Source organism: Eschrichtius robustus, chromosome 4 (genome assembly GCF_028021215.1).
Source record: "Eschrichtius robustus isolate mEscRob2 chromosome 4, mEscRob2.pri, whole genome shotgun sequence".
NCBI classification, from domain to species: Eukaryota; Metazoa; Chordata; class Mammalia; order Artiodactyla; family Eschrichtiidae; genus Eschrichtius; species Eschrichtius robustus.
This window is the reverse complement of record NC_090827.1, coordinates 13,881,274-13,893,415: the sequence shown is the minus strand read 5'-3', so window position 1 is coordinate 13,893,415 and position 12,142 is coordinate 13,881,274. Positions and strand designations below refer to the sequence as shown.

Here is a 12,142-nt window from a genome sequence, read left to right as displayed (position 1 = left end):
TATCACTAAACTTGACATCTTCAATCTTAATTGAAAGACGGTTTTGAGAGGTTATTTTCAAAGGGTCGCAGGTCACTTAGACCACAAATAAAACAGCTACATTGTTGCCTGTTTTACGAGTACTACCTTCTTAGCTCAAATCTGGCCAACTTGGTAGAGATTGGGTTTTTTTCCAGGAGTATGGGAATGTACTTTGTGTGTAAAACATAAATTTTAACAAAATATTCACACACCCATTCCAAAATAAAAAAATTTCTGAAAGATTATCAAATAAAAAATTGTGTCCATTTCACATCTAAATAAGGAGGGTAAAATACAGTCTAAATAAAGTGTTTATACACTTGTATTTTGATGTATATTTAAGTAACAATAAGTGCCTGAAATGTTACAAATATTTTTCCTAGTGCCACATTGGCTGTTTATAGAAGAAGGGATCTAAACATTGATAAATATGATTGGAAGATGTACCCGGCACAATATAATCTTAATATAGCAGATTGCTTTGACTATAAAGTAGTGTTTATTTTTCTGTATATGCTCATGACATAAAATGTTAAAAGGGAAGAAACTAGGGAAAGATAAGGAGTGAATGAAATTGTAGGTTGCTTATTATGAATGGACTGTATCTCAAAATTCCTTAATGTGCAAGACCGCAGGCATGTAAAATTTACCTCTCAAGGACAATAACAAGGTCATGTGTTTTTCAATACATTAGCAATTAAAGGCAATATATAAGCCAATAGAGTAAGAAACAGTCACAAATTTAGAAACTAACATTTGCTCATAACCAAAGTTTATATTTGCAAGTTTATAAATTAATACTAATAATTTTAAAATTTGCTTTCTTCTTATGATCTGTTTTATTTTAAAACAATTACTGTAAACACTATATGTCCAGTTATCTGATGACTCTCAAACTCTTCAGAATAGATAACTGTATAAATTCTACCTTACATTCCTTATTCCTAATTAAATTATAAACCCAGGATGTCAGCATCACAGTAGCTTAAAAGAACGAAGACTCATCTAGAGCAGAACAAGAGATAAAAGAGTTGGAATAATAAAGGTATTATGTACTCATTAAATATCCAGGTCAGAAAGTTCCTAAGGATGTAAGGTATTCAAGCATGGATTAAACAAAGGTTTAGATCTGATGAAATTTAGCAGATACAGGTAGACATATAACAGGACTATGTTCGCACTCAAGCAGGCCTTCTCAAACTTTGCTGTGAATCAGAAAAACTTGGAAATCTTACTAAAAGTGCAGAAGCCTGGACCCCACCCCAGAACCAGTATGTCTTTAAAATATGTGTCAGAGCAGATCCTTGATTTTGAATTGTAAGTTGTTGTTTCTTTAGTATGAATCACTTAAAAGTGCAGCTAAATATGACAGAAAAAGCCAAAAATAAACTGAAATAGAGATGTTCAGAAAACACAGTGTGACCAGAGCATAAGACTCCAAACAAATTACTTACACTCTTAACTTTGAGAAAAAAAGAAACTGTTTCAAAAAAAAATTATTGAAACAAATTATTGAAAATTTTTGAAATTATTGCCTGTCACCAATGCTATGTGCTCAGAATTCAACAGTGAATACCCTTCCCCACATTGAGACAGGCAATAAACGGATAAACAAAGTAACACATACAATTCACACTAAGTGCTGGGAAGGAAACAAGGGTGTGCTCCTGGAGAATAACAGGGTGGGAAGAAGGACCTATTTTAGTTAGAATACTCAAGGAGGTTTCCTCTGGAAAACTGGCATTTAAAGTGTGATCTAAAGGATGAGAAGACATTTCCCAGGCAAGGGGATAGGATGAAAGAACAACAGCTCCGGAAGATGCCCCGAGGCAGCGAAGAGCTTGTGTTTGAAGTACCTAAACGATTTCTGTGCGGCTGCAGTCCAGCTAGCCACGGGGAGGGCAGAGTTAGGTGGAGCTGTGTGGAGAAACCTCAGATCATGTGGATCCTGGTGAGACACAGAAAGAGGTTTTGATTTTATCCTAAATACAGTTTTAATCTCTTGAAAGTTTTAAGTAGAGGATCTGACTAAGTAGATGATGGGTTATGTGATCCTTCAAATTCAGCTTGTAACTGATTTTCCCTTCATTTAAAACAGCATGACCTTTTTTAGCTTTTATGTTTGACCAGAAATTAAGTACTATATGTATTGTTACTTGGCCAGAAAAGTGATGTGATAAAAGATTGCTATTATGTCTTTGCTTCCTTAGTCTGCAGTTCTGGTTATCACTGCCTAGATAAGTGATTATAAAGTTTTTGAAAATTTTTCTGATCTATAAATGAAGAAATATTTATCTTATAGATGTCTTGAAAGATTAATTAGTGAGGGTGATGGTGTGTGTGTCTGCATGGGAAATCCAGTGAAGAGTCTAACACACGGTAGGTGCTATTATTGTTAATAATAGTGCACAATTGCTTGTTAAGGGATCACCCACTCCTCCCCCCACCAATAGGACAGAATTGCTTAAAATTTACTGATGGACAGTTACCCAAAATAGCAAGCATAATGTTTTAGAGTCTTGGAATGCAGGAGTTAAATAAACAATAATAGTTTTGCTTATTTGTGAATAACACCAAACACCCATGATATACAGCAATTGTAAGTTTGATGTGAAAAGAATCTGAATCATGCTATTAGCTGCGCTGTGGAAAAGTCATTAAAAGAGAGAGTGGATCTTTGGCTTTGTCAGTTCATGAGTATGATCAAATATCACAATTATTCAGCTACATTATCTGCTTAACTGTTAGTTGGAAAAAATGAGTAAAATGTTACAGGTTACAGAAATTAAAAAGATAAGAGGTGATGCCTGACATCATAAAGCTTCCAGGCCTATGGGTGTTACTAGATGTTACTCATTGATAACAGAAAGTTAAATAGTAGTTTCAGTTGTTCCCAGTGATTATTAATTCTACTGACCAGATAATTATAATAACAGCAAGTTAACTCATTAACTAAGTTATTAAACACAAGATTAGGACAAAAAAAAAGAACTCTTTTTTTCCCTGGGCTCTATAAAGGAACTTGTGGTAGCAGAATACGACCTCCCAAAGATGCCCAAGTCCTAATCCCTGGAGTCTATAAATAGGTTAGGGTTACAAAGCAAAGAGGAATTAATGCTGCAGATGACATTAAGGTTGTCAGTCGCTTGACCTTAAGACAGGGAGACATCTCCTATTACTTTGGTGGGACTAGTGTAATCACAGCATCCTTAAACTTAAAAGAGGGAGGCAGAAGAGGAGAGTCGAAGGGAGAGCTGACTACTGAAGAATGAGCTGAGCCTTTTGGGAAACTTCAGAGATGACTATTGCTGGCTTTGTGGATGAAAGAAGGAGACCTTGAATGAAGAAATGTGGATGGTCCCTAGAAAAGGCAAGAAAATGGGTTCTCCCCAAGAACCTTCAGAAAGGAACACAGCCTTGCTTACTTCTTGATTTTAGCCCACTGCAATCCCATGTCAGACTTCTGATTTACAGAATTGTAAAGTAATAATCTGTATTATTTAAGCCTCTAAATTTGTGATCACTCATTATACCAGCAATAGAAAACTAATAGAGAAGTATAGTTTAGTACTTAGGCTGGCATTTTTCAAGTTATTGTCTACTGAATTTTATTTTAGAATCATTTGGAGAACTTGTCCAAAAGGAAGATTTCTTAGCCTCACCCCATTCCTATGGAATCAGAAATTCTCATGATAAAACCCAGAGATTTTAGCACCTAATAATTTTTAAGAGATCAGTTTGGGAACCAAGGCTCCAATTTCTTAACCTTCTTTCTGTCACAGTGTCCTCTGAGAAAATCATGAAGATTATGGATCCCTTTTCTCCCCAGTAAATGTACATACCTAAACCATTCTGCACACTGCCTAGATTATGGTCTAATCTGTTTGCTTCCCTTAAGGGCGTTATTGGAAAACCTGAACTAGTATAGTCACTGCCCGTGATGGTTGTTTTTCTATCCATTCTATATAAGAAGGCAGAGTATAGATACTCAACATGTTAACTAGTAGTGTGTATTACATCTTATTTAAATAGAGAAACATTTAAAATAAAAATATTAAGAAACTTATAAATACCTTCCTTGATAACCTTTAAGTATTTTCAGCTATTATTTAGACTAACTCTAGTTGTCTTTCAGGCCCAAGAAAAATATTGTAAACTGTAGAAGATTGGGTTCCCAGGGAAGTGGCGTCTAAGATAGAGACTGGAGAATAGGAAGCTTATTAGGGAGTACTCTAAGAAATAACACTTGTGCAGCAAGGGAAGGGAACAAGGGTCAGCAGAGAGGGAGCTGTGATGCAAATCTCAGCAGAGAACTGCACAGAGCTCTGGAAGTGTTATCCCAAGTTAGGGCTGGTGGAAGGAGGGGTTTTATAATCCTGCATAGACTGGTCCATGGCTCTCTTCAGCTGAGGGAATTTGGGTGGCACAAGACAGAATGCACTGGAAATTTTCCTTACATTTATGGAGTCAAAGGTTGTTGTTTTCAGGGTAATTTGACATGAAAAGTCTTATAAGTCATTTCTAGTCAATATTTCATCTTTATTTTTTTAATTTTTAAAGTTATTTTTATTATTGGGGGCATCTTTCTTTTTTAAAACAACTTTTTATCTAGGGGAAAACGTACTACACTTGATGTCAGAAAACCAGGTTTGGATCCTTACTTTGCTACCCACATAGCCGTGTGAACTTAGAATCAATTTCATAGGTGATGTTTGTCGTTTTTACCTTCCCAGTATTTTTTCTCCTTTATTCAAACAACAAAACCTCATTTTTCATTTAAGAAACAAACCTGGACCCATCTCTGTGTTCTACATGTGCACAACCTTCTATATTCACTACTGGATGGTCATGTGTCCCAGGACAGTTAAATGTGCGCTCTCCATATCTTTGGCCTAAGTAATTAGTTCACAGATAGTCACAGGATTCAAACAAAGATTGAAATTTGATATAAGGATAATGAAAAAGAAATGGTCATTCTTTTGTATCACAAGTTGTAATGATGCAGTTTTGGAATTGAGAGAGCCAGCATGTCTAGTGAGAAGCTGAGAACGCAGCCAACGAGTGAAGTGAAACAGAGGCAAGGCAGCTATTTCTTAGACTTCCCAACTACATGAGTCAATCGAAAAAACATTTTTTCTTTTTTTGCTTACCTAGTTTGAAATGAGCTTCTGTCACTCACAAGAGAAAGGGTATTGACTAATACATAGTCTTTTGATAAACATCTGGTAGTTTGGTAATGAAGGTGAAGGCACAGTTCCTCTCCTTGAAGTACATCCAGTTTAGTGGAGGGAATAACAATTTAAACAAGTAATTGTTTTAATGTGATTAATGCCAATGAAAGAAATGTAACAAAGGAATGGAAGCTTAGGAAAAGTAACAGCTAATCACACTTTATCAATGCAAAAAGAAAATTATATCACCTAATTAATGGGTTATTCTAATAAAAGGAAATAAGGGGTGTGAAATATTAAAGCAGTTTGTAAACTGCAAATTTCTATGCAATGTGCATTTTAATTATCAAGACTTTATTAACCCAGTCAAATGTCCCACTTGTTCTTAATTTTCTTCTGTTCTCTTTTTCTATGGAAAAATGGAAAACAAACAAACAAAAAATCACAGTAAGGACTAAAAGTTGATCTAGGTACTATCTTTATAAATTGATATTCTAGCAACCATCAATTTTTGTGATATCTGATTTGTGTTACCTAGTTAGACCAACTTCCTGCAACTGCTCTCCAAGAGGTAATGGCTGATTGAAACACAATGATTCATTTTATTAAATTATGTAGAATAATGACTTTATTATGATCACTAATGTAAGACTAAATTTAATATCTCTACTGAAAATGGCTTATAATGTAAATAGATTAAGGTATAAAAATCCTAGGCGATATTAAGATCTAATGCATAAGCACATTTCTAAACAGACCCCCAAACCAGAAATGTGATATTTTACTGTTCATCCTAAACCAGTAGTCAGCATCTAAATAGACCTCTTTTGGAATCCAGTCTCTGCTTACTATGTGCCAAGCATAAGCAAAACAATCTCTGCCCTCAATGAGCTTGTTATCTACACATCTGGTGATAACATAGACCCTATTACAGATAGAAGAATATTACAATACTACTCATTTTCCAAACTGTCGTTGCAACTTAAATTTAGTGGCATTCTCTGGAATACATCAAACAGTAATCCTCAGTCTGATCATTGTATTCGAATGACACTTTTAAAATGTTGAATTTGGTAGGAAAAAAGATTTCTCACTGAGGCTTTGTAGGTCTGATTATTTTTTTCCCTCTACTCATCTCTCTCCCTCGTTTGAGTAGATTAGGCACATTTAATCATTTTTGATCACCTAATGCACTGAAAACCTCATTCAGCAGGAGACCTCAGTACTTCATTCAGTCAATCTTGGTGTTTCTGAAATTATGACAGAATGCTAAGCTTTAAATTAATATTTAGAATCTTGTGAATTTTTTTTAGATAAAAAGAAATACATCACACTACTGGACGCATGAGATACATCATTAAGTTGAATGGACTTTCCCAACATATGAATGGCAAAGCATAATCTACAATTGCCTTGTTTCCTCAGGGGAAAAAAGGCTTTTAACCATGGAGTGATTTAAAAATTTTTATGCAGAAGAACCCTTACTTCTAAAGGGATTTGAGTCGTTAATTATTTCCTTGTCATTTGTGATGTATTTAGAAAATAATGATAATAATGTGCTGTATGAGATTTTAAGGTGACACAGTCCAGCAATAGGGATCCACTGAGATTTTCTATTTGATAAGAACTTGTGATTTTAACATTAGATCGTAATGTTACAGCATGAAAGTCATTTTCACAGTAATGCTAATCAATATTTTTAGAACATTTTACTGATGAACAAATCCAAAATAGTAGAATATATCATTTTTACCTACTGACATAATATATACTAATGAAAACAAAATAGTTCAATAAGATGCTTGGATTAATTATATGCTTACTGATGTACATTGAAGTGAATGAGAGAACTGAAAGTTGGAAAGTAGCCAAATGAGTAATAAATCACTTTATAAATCACTGTCTAGAGAGACAGTTAATAATATTATAGTCATCAGACATTTGAAAACACCCTCAGGGTAATTATAAACATTTGCAATAAATCAAGAGGAATGTGTCCATTTTATTAAACCTACATCAAGTCTGCACGGAATAAATACTGTGATTCCTAGGAATGCATTCATGCTGATGTCCATCCAATGTTCATTTCAAAGAGTTCTACCATATGACAATTTAATTGTAAGGAAAGGGCGATGTACTGAAGGGTAGTGCTTAAGTGCCTCAGGTCATTCAACTATGTACTGACTCTTAATTTGGGATCATTAAATCAGTGCTTGCAGAGTGCAATGGAGTCCATATATAATCCATTCATTAATCCTTAAATTTGAATTTATTTCTTTGTTTTCGTGCATATGGATGTCAAAAAGTAAATATTTCTGTATATAAAGAGAAATATATTTTCATTTAGTCTTTTCCATGCTAAGATACTCTATCAAAACCTGTTATGTATGTTTATGTCTCTGATTTTCAGAAATACCTAGTTTAACAAATTATAGTTGATATTTACATATGGTCAAAAGTCTTATTGTAAAATAGAAAAGACTATTCTGAAATCTTAAGACAAATGTCAGAAAGGCTAAGAACATAAAATAAGTCTAAATTGACCAAAGCAAACAAAAACAAACAAATTGAACTAACGAAGAGTATATTTTAAAAGCAATTTTAAATGGTGAATTATAAAGACAAATATTTATAATTTTAAACATCTATATTATAATTTAATAATATTAAATTTAAAAAATTAAATTAATAAGATTATAATAATCTAATCCATTGTTTTTTCTTATAAGCAAAGTTTCTTTCGAGCTGACAAGGAAAGCACATGTGTCCACGTATGCCTACCCTTCACCCAGAGGGTCATCAGGTAACTCAGGCTGGTGACTGAGAGCCCACCATGCCCCTGAACAAATTATTTGGTTCCAGAATAAGCACAGGACCCAAAGAGAGCCTGAGATTTTATATGTGGATAAATAGCCATATGTATGATACTGATGTATGGACAAAGAAGGGAAAGGGCCTTTTTCTAGTATAATAATCTGTAAGAATATGCTTGAAGTCACCAATGCCATCTGTCTAGCTTGAGAATGAAGCAAACACATGAACTGAAGTAGAGATGAGGCCACGGGAAGAGGGTATATTTGACTACTTTCAATTAGTTCATGTCTCTATGTCGTTACTGTTACAAGCTGCTCAGATCCCTATCATCATATCACCCCTCCAGGCTCCATAACTGGACCCATAGAATAAACCTACAAATAGGTTCATTCCAATATTCAGCTGTGGAACCAATATTTGTTTAGGCAAAGGAAATTAAATAACCCAAATAGCTCTTTAGATGAAATGCACATCAACTTTACTGCTTATGTCACTCTTGTAAGTCAGTTCTATTCAGCCCACCCATCCCTGAAATTCAACTTTTCTTTCAATATTCTCAGAGTAGAAACCTCCCATGAAAGCAATCTATATGTTTTTATTCTATTTTAAAGATCACCCACTTCTATAACTTTCTGGCTTCTGTATATTGTCAGTTCCAAGACTCCTTGATTCTGGAATTTAGTTGCTGGCTGTTACATTCAACTAATTCCTTGCTTAGACCTCTCTGATAGTGAGCCTGCCTGGACACTATCAGCTGCTTCTAATGAGCCTTCCTGGATACTCTACTCCACCTACTTGACCAAACTTCCTCTCAGAGACTTGGCTGAAAGCATAAACAGCAGGCTAAGCAAATTGAGGGTGATGCGAAACTGAAAGGGTAGGGCAATATAATGAGTAATGTGATAAAGATTTAACATAAAATGTTTAAAAGGCATAAATTATGAGAAAACACAATAAGATACAAGTGGTTTTTGTTTTGCTAAAAAGAGGTAAAGGTCTCACCTCTCTAAGGCAAAAAGATAGCATGAGACATACTGTGTAACCAATAAACGTGTCAGATTGTATACAGAAATATTGAAAAAGTAAAATAGATAGGGATAAAGGCATTTAGAAAGGTGGACTATCTAAGAAGCATACATATCAGGTTGAAAATGGTAAATTCTTAGGCAGTAGAAGACTGAGTTCATGGGATGTAATCATTTCTTTACTTATTGATAAATGGTTACAAGCAAAAGCATTACTTATTTTATATTATTCTAGAAATGGATCATTTTGTCCAATATATTTTAAGTTTCATATAGAGAAAAGCTTTCTGCCAATTAGAAATGTCTGGTATCCTTATATGAGACAGGCTCCTTCAGAGTACAGTGAGTTGTCTCTTGCTTGGAGGATTCTGTCAGGGGAAACAATGTTACCAATCAAAGATGTTGAAGGAGATACCTGCTGAAATCTCTTGTTTCCAAATGCCTCATCTAGGAACAAAGCTGGCCTTTTCAGAAACACGGGGGGTGGGGGGGAGGGTGTTAAAATATGTATGTTGCTAGGGCCTACCTTGCAAAAATTCTGATTCCAGGGGTCTATGATGGAGCTGAGGTATGATGATGATTAAAAAGCTCTTCCAGTGATTCTGATCTACTACCAAATTTGGGTTCTAGGTGTCCACTACACTCAATTCTAACCTTTTGTCTGACTCAATAATTGCTAAGTGATCATGATTCAATTATGATATTTAGTTTACCATTCTGATAGGCAAATTAATTTTTTTCCTTTTTTTCTTTCTCTTTACTTCTTTTTACTTTTCAGATATCTAATAGGTTGTTCTGTCTTCTAAATTTTTATTGAGATATAATTTACCTACAATAAAATAGACCTTACATGTGTAGTTTAAAGAACATTTATTGTGTTCCACTGTAACTACCACTCAAAATGAGATATTGAATATTTCTGTTACAACAGAAGTTTCTCTTGTGTCCTTTTCCAGACAGTCCACTCCTGGTCCAGAGATGCAACCACTTTCTGATTTGGATCACCAAGATTAGTTTTGTATGTTACTGGACTTCATATAAAAGGAATAATACAGCATGTGCTTCTTTTCTTTCAGGCTTATTTCACTCAAAATTTTGTTGTTGAATATTTCAGTGGTTCATTTCTTCTTATTGCTTAATAGTATTCCATTGTAGGGACATGCCACAATTCCTTGAACCATTTTCAAAATGATGGGCATTTGGGTTGTTTCCAGTTTGGGACGTAATGAATAATGCCAATACTAGCATTCTTACATAAGATTTTGTGAGGATATACATTCTCATTTATCTTGGTAAATACCTGGGAGTGAAATGAGTAAGTCATGTGGTAGATGCATACGTAAATTTGTAACGAACTGCCAAAGAGCTTTCCATAGTGGTTGTACATTTTTACATCCAGCCACAAAGTAGGAGAGTTTCAGTTTGCCACATTCTTGTCTACGTGTAGTAAATAGGACTTTACCCAGTCTAGTGGGTACCGATTAATACCTCATTGCTTGTTTTTGTTTTTTTGTTTTGTTTTTGCCACACCACTCCGCTTGCAGGATCTCAGTTCCCTGACCAGGGATTGAACCCAGGCCACGGCAGCGAAAGCCTGAAATCCTAACCACTCGGCCACCAGGGAACTCCCCAGTATCTAGTTTTAATTTGCATATACCTGTGGACTATGTTTAGCACTTCTTCTTGTGTTTATTGGCCATTTATATATCTTCTTATATGAATTGTCTGCACAAACTTTTTGCGCACTTTCAATTGTGTACTTTTATTGGTGTCTTGTTGCTCTGCTGGAGTTTTGTTTAATTCTCTGAGCTCTTTATATAGCCTATGTATTTACATAAGTTTTTCAGATATATGTATTGGAATTTATTCCCCAGGTTGTAGTTTGCCTATTTATTTTAATGGTGTCTGTTATGAGCAGAAAATTTTAATTAATACAAGGCTCACGCTGCTTGCTGCACCCTGAGTATTAAAGATCTCTCTCTCTAATTCAGGAGCGTAGTGTTTTCTGCCAGCATATGTGAGATTGAGGCAGGCTAACTCGCTAGCTTGCAAGTCGGGTAAAATCTCAGACCCTTCACAGTTCTTGACAGTATCATATTGCAACCCCCAACTGTAAGCAATACTAGGGAATATAGTTTTTCAACTGGAAGTATTGCTCTCTCAATTTAAAAGGGAGAACATATATTGCATAAGCAAGCGGCTATTTCTGCTGAGGGGTCAGCCTACTCTGAGCCAGTGACTGCCCTGTTTCCACGTTTCCAACGATAACCAAACCATCCGAATTGACATACAGTATTTTTCCGTGAATGATGTTAACATGTTGAAGATCTGCAGGCTTAAAGTTAGACATTATCTCTCTTTAATAAAAATGATTCTATACATGTCATTTGTAAACTTTTTAAAAATTTTCAGTGTCAGAAATTACTCTTATGCTTTTTCTATTGTATCAAAATAGTCCAGTTGTTGAGAGCAGGGACTGTGGAGGAGACTATTAGTGTTTGAATTCAGGCTTCTTGGACTTACTTTTGAGTCACCTGACCTCTTACTACTTTAGCTTTTTACATTTGTGGTATAATCATGGCCATCACCAGCATCACCACCATCATCTACCTCACAGAGCTGCTGTGAGGATTAAATGAGATGATACGTGTAAAGCATTTAGAACAGAGCTTGGATACAATACATATTCTCTGTAAGATTATCCCTTGCTATATTCTTGGGTGATAGCTCACTGCAACCTCTTTATTCTCATTATACATGGTTAGGAGTATAGACAGGCTCTGGTCAGACTTTAAATCTCAGTTTTGATGCTTCTTAGCTATGTTTTGTGAACAAGTTACCCATCAGTTGTTTCTGTTTTCCTATTTGTAAAATCGTAAATATTATCTACCTCATATAGCTGTTGAGAAAATTCAATGATACAATGTAAAATACTTATTCTACTGCCTGGCCAATAAAAATGCTCAGAGATACTATTTTTTAATATTTTTATTGTTGCAAGACTTGCTCATACTGTCTATTGGAATGGCCGTCTCTCACACACTTAAAGTTAGGTAGGATTCTGAGAGGCAATAATCAAGATCAAAGTGTACCCGTGAAGCCTGCTTTGAT

At 35.0% G+C, this 12,142-nt stretch overlaps 1 protein-coding gene across 2 annotated transcripts in view; it reads right to left on the bottom strand.

Moving 5' to 3' along the window:
• The window catches only part of GRID2 (glutamate ionotropic receptor delta type subunit 2), a 1,411,147-nt gene that overhangs the window by 648,318 nt on the left and 750,687 nt on the right, over positions 1–12,142 (bottom strand). The gene's annotated exons all lie outside the window — the stretch shown is intronic.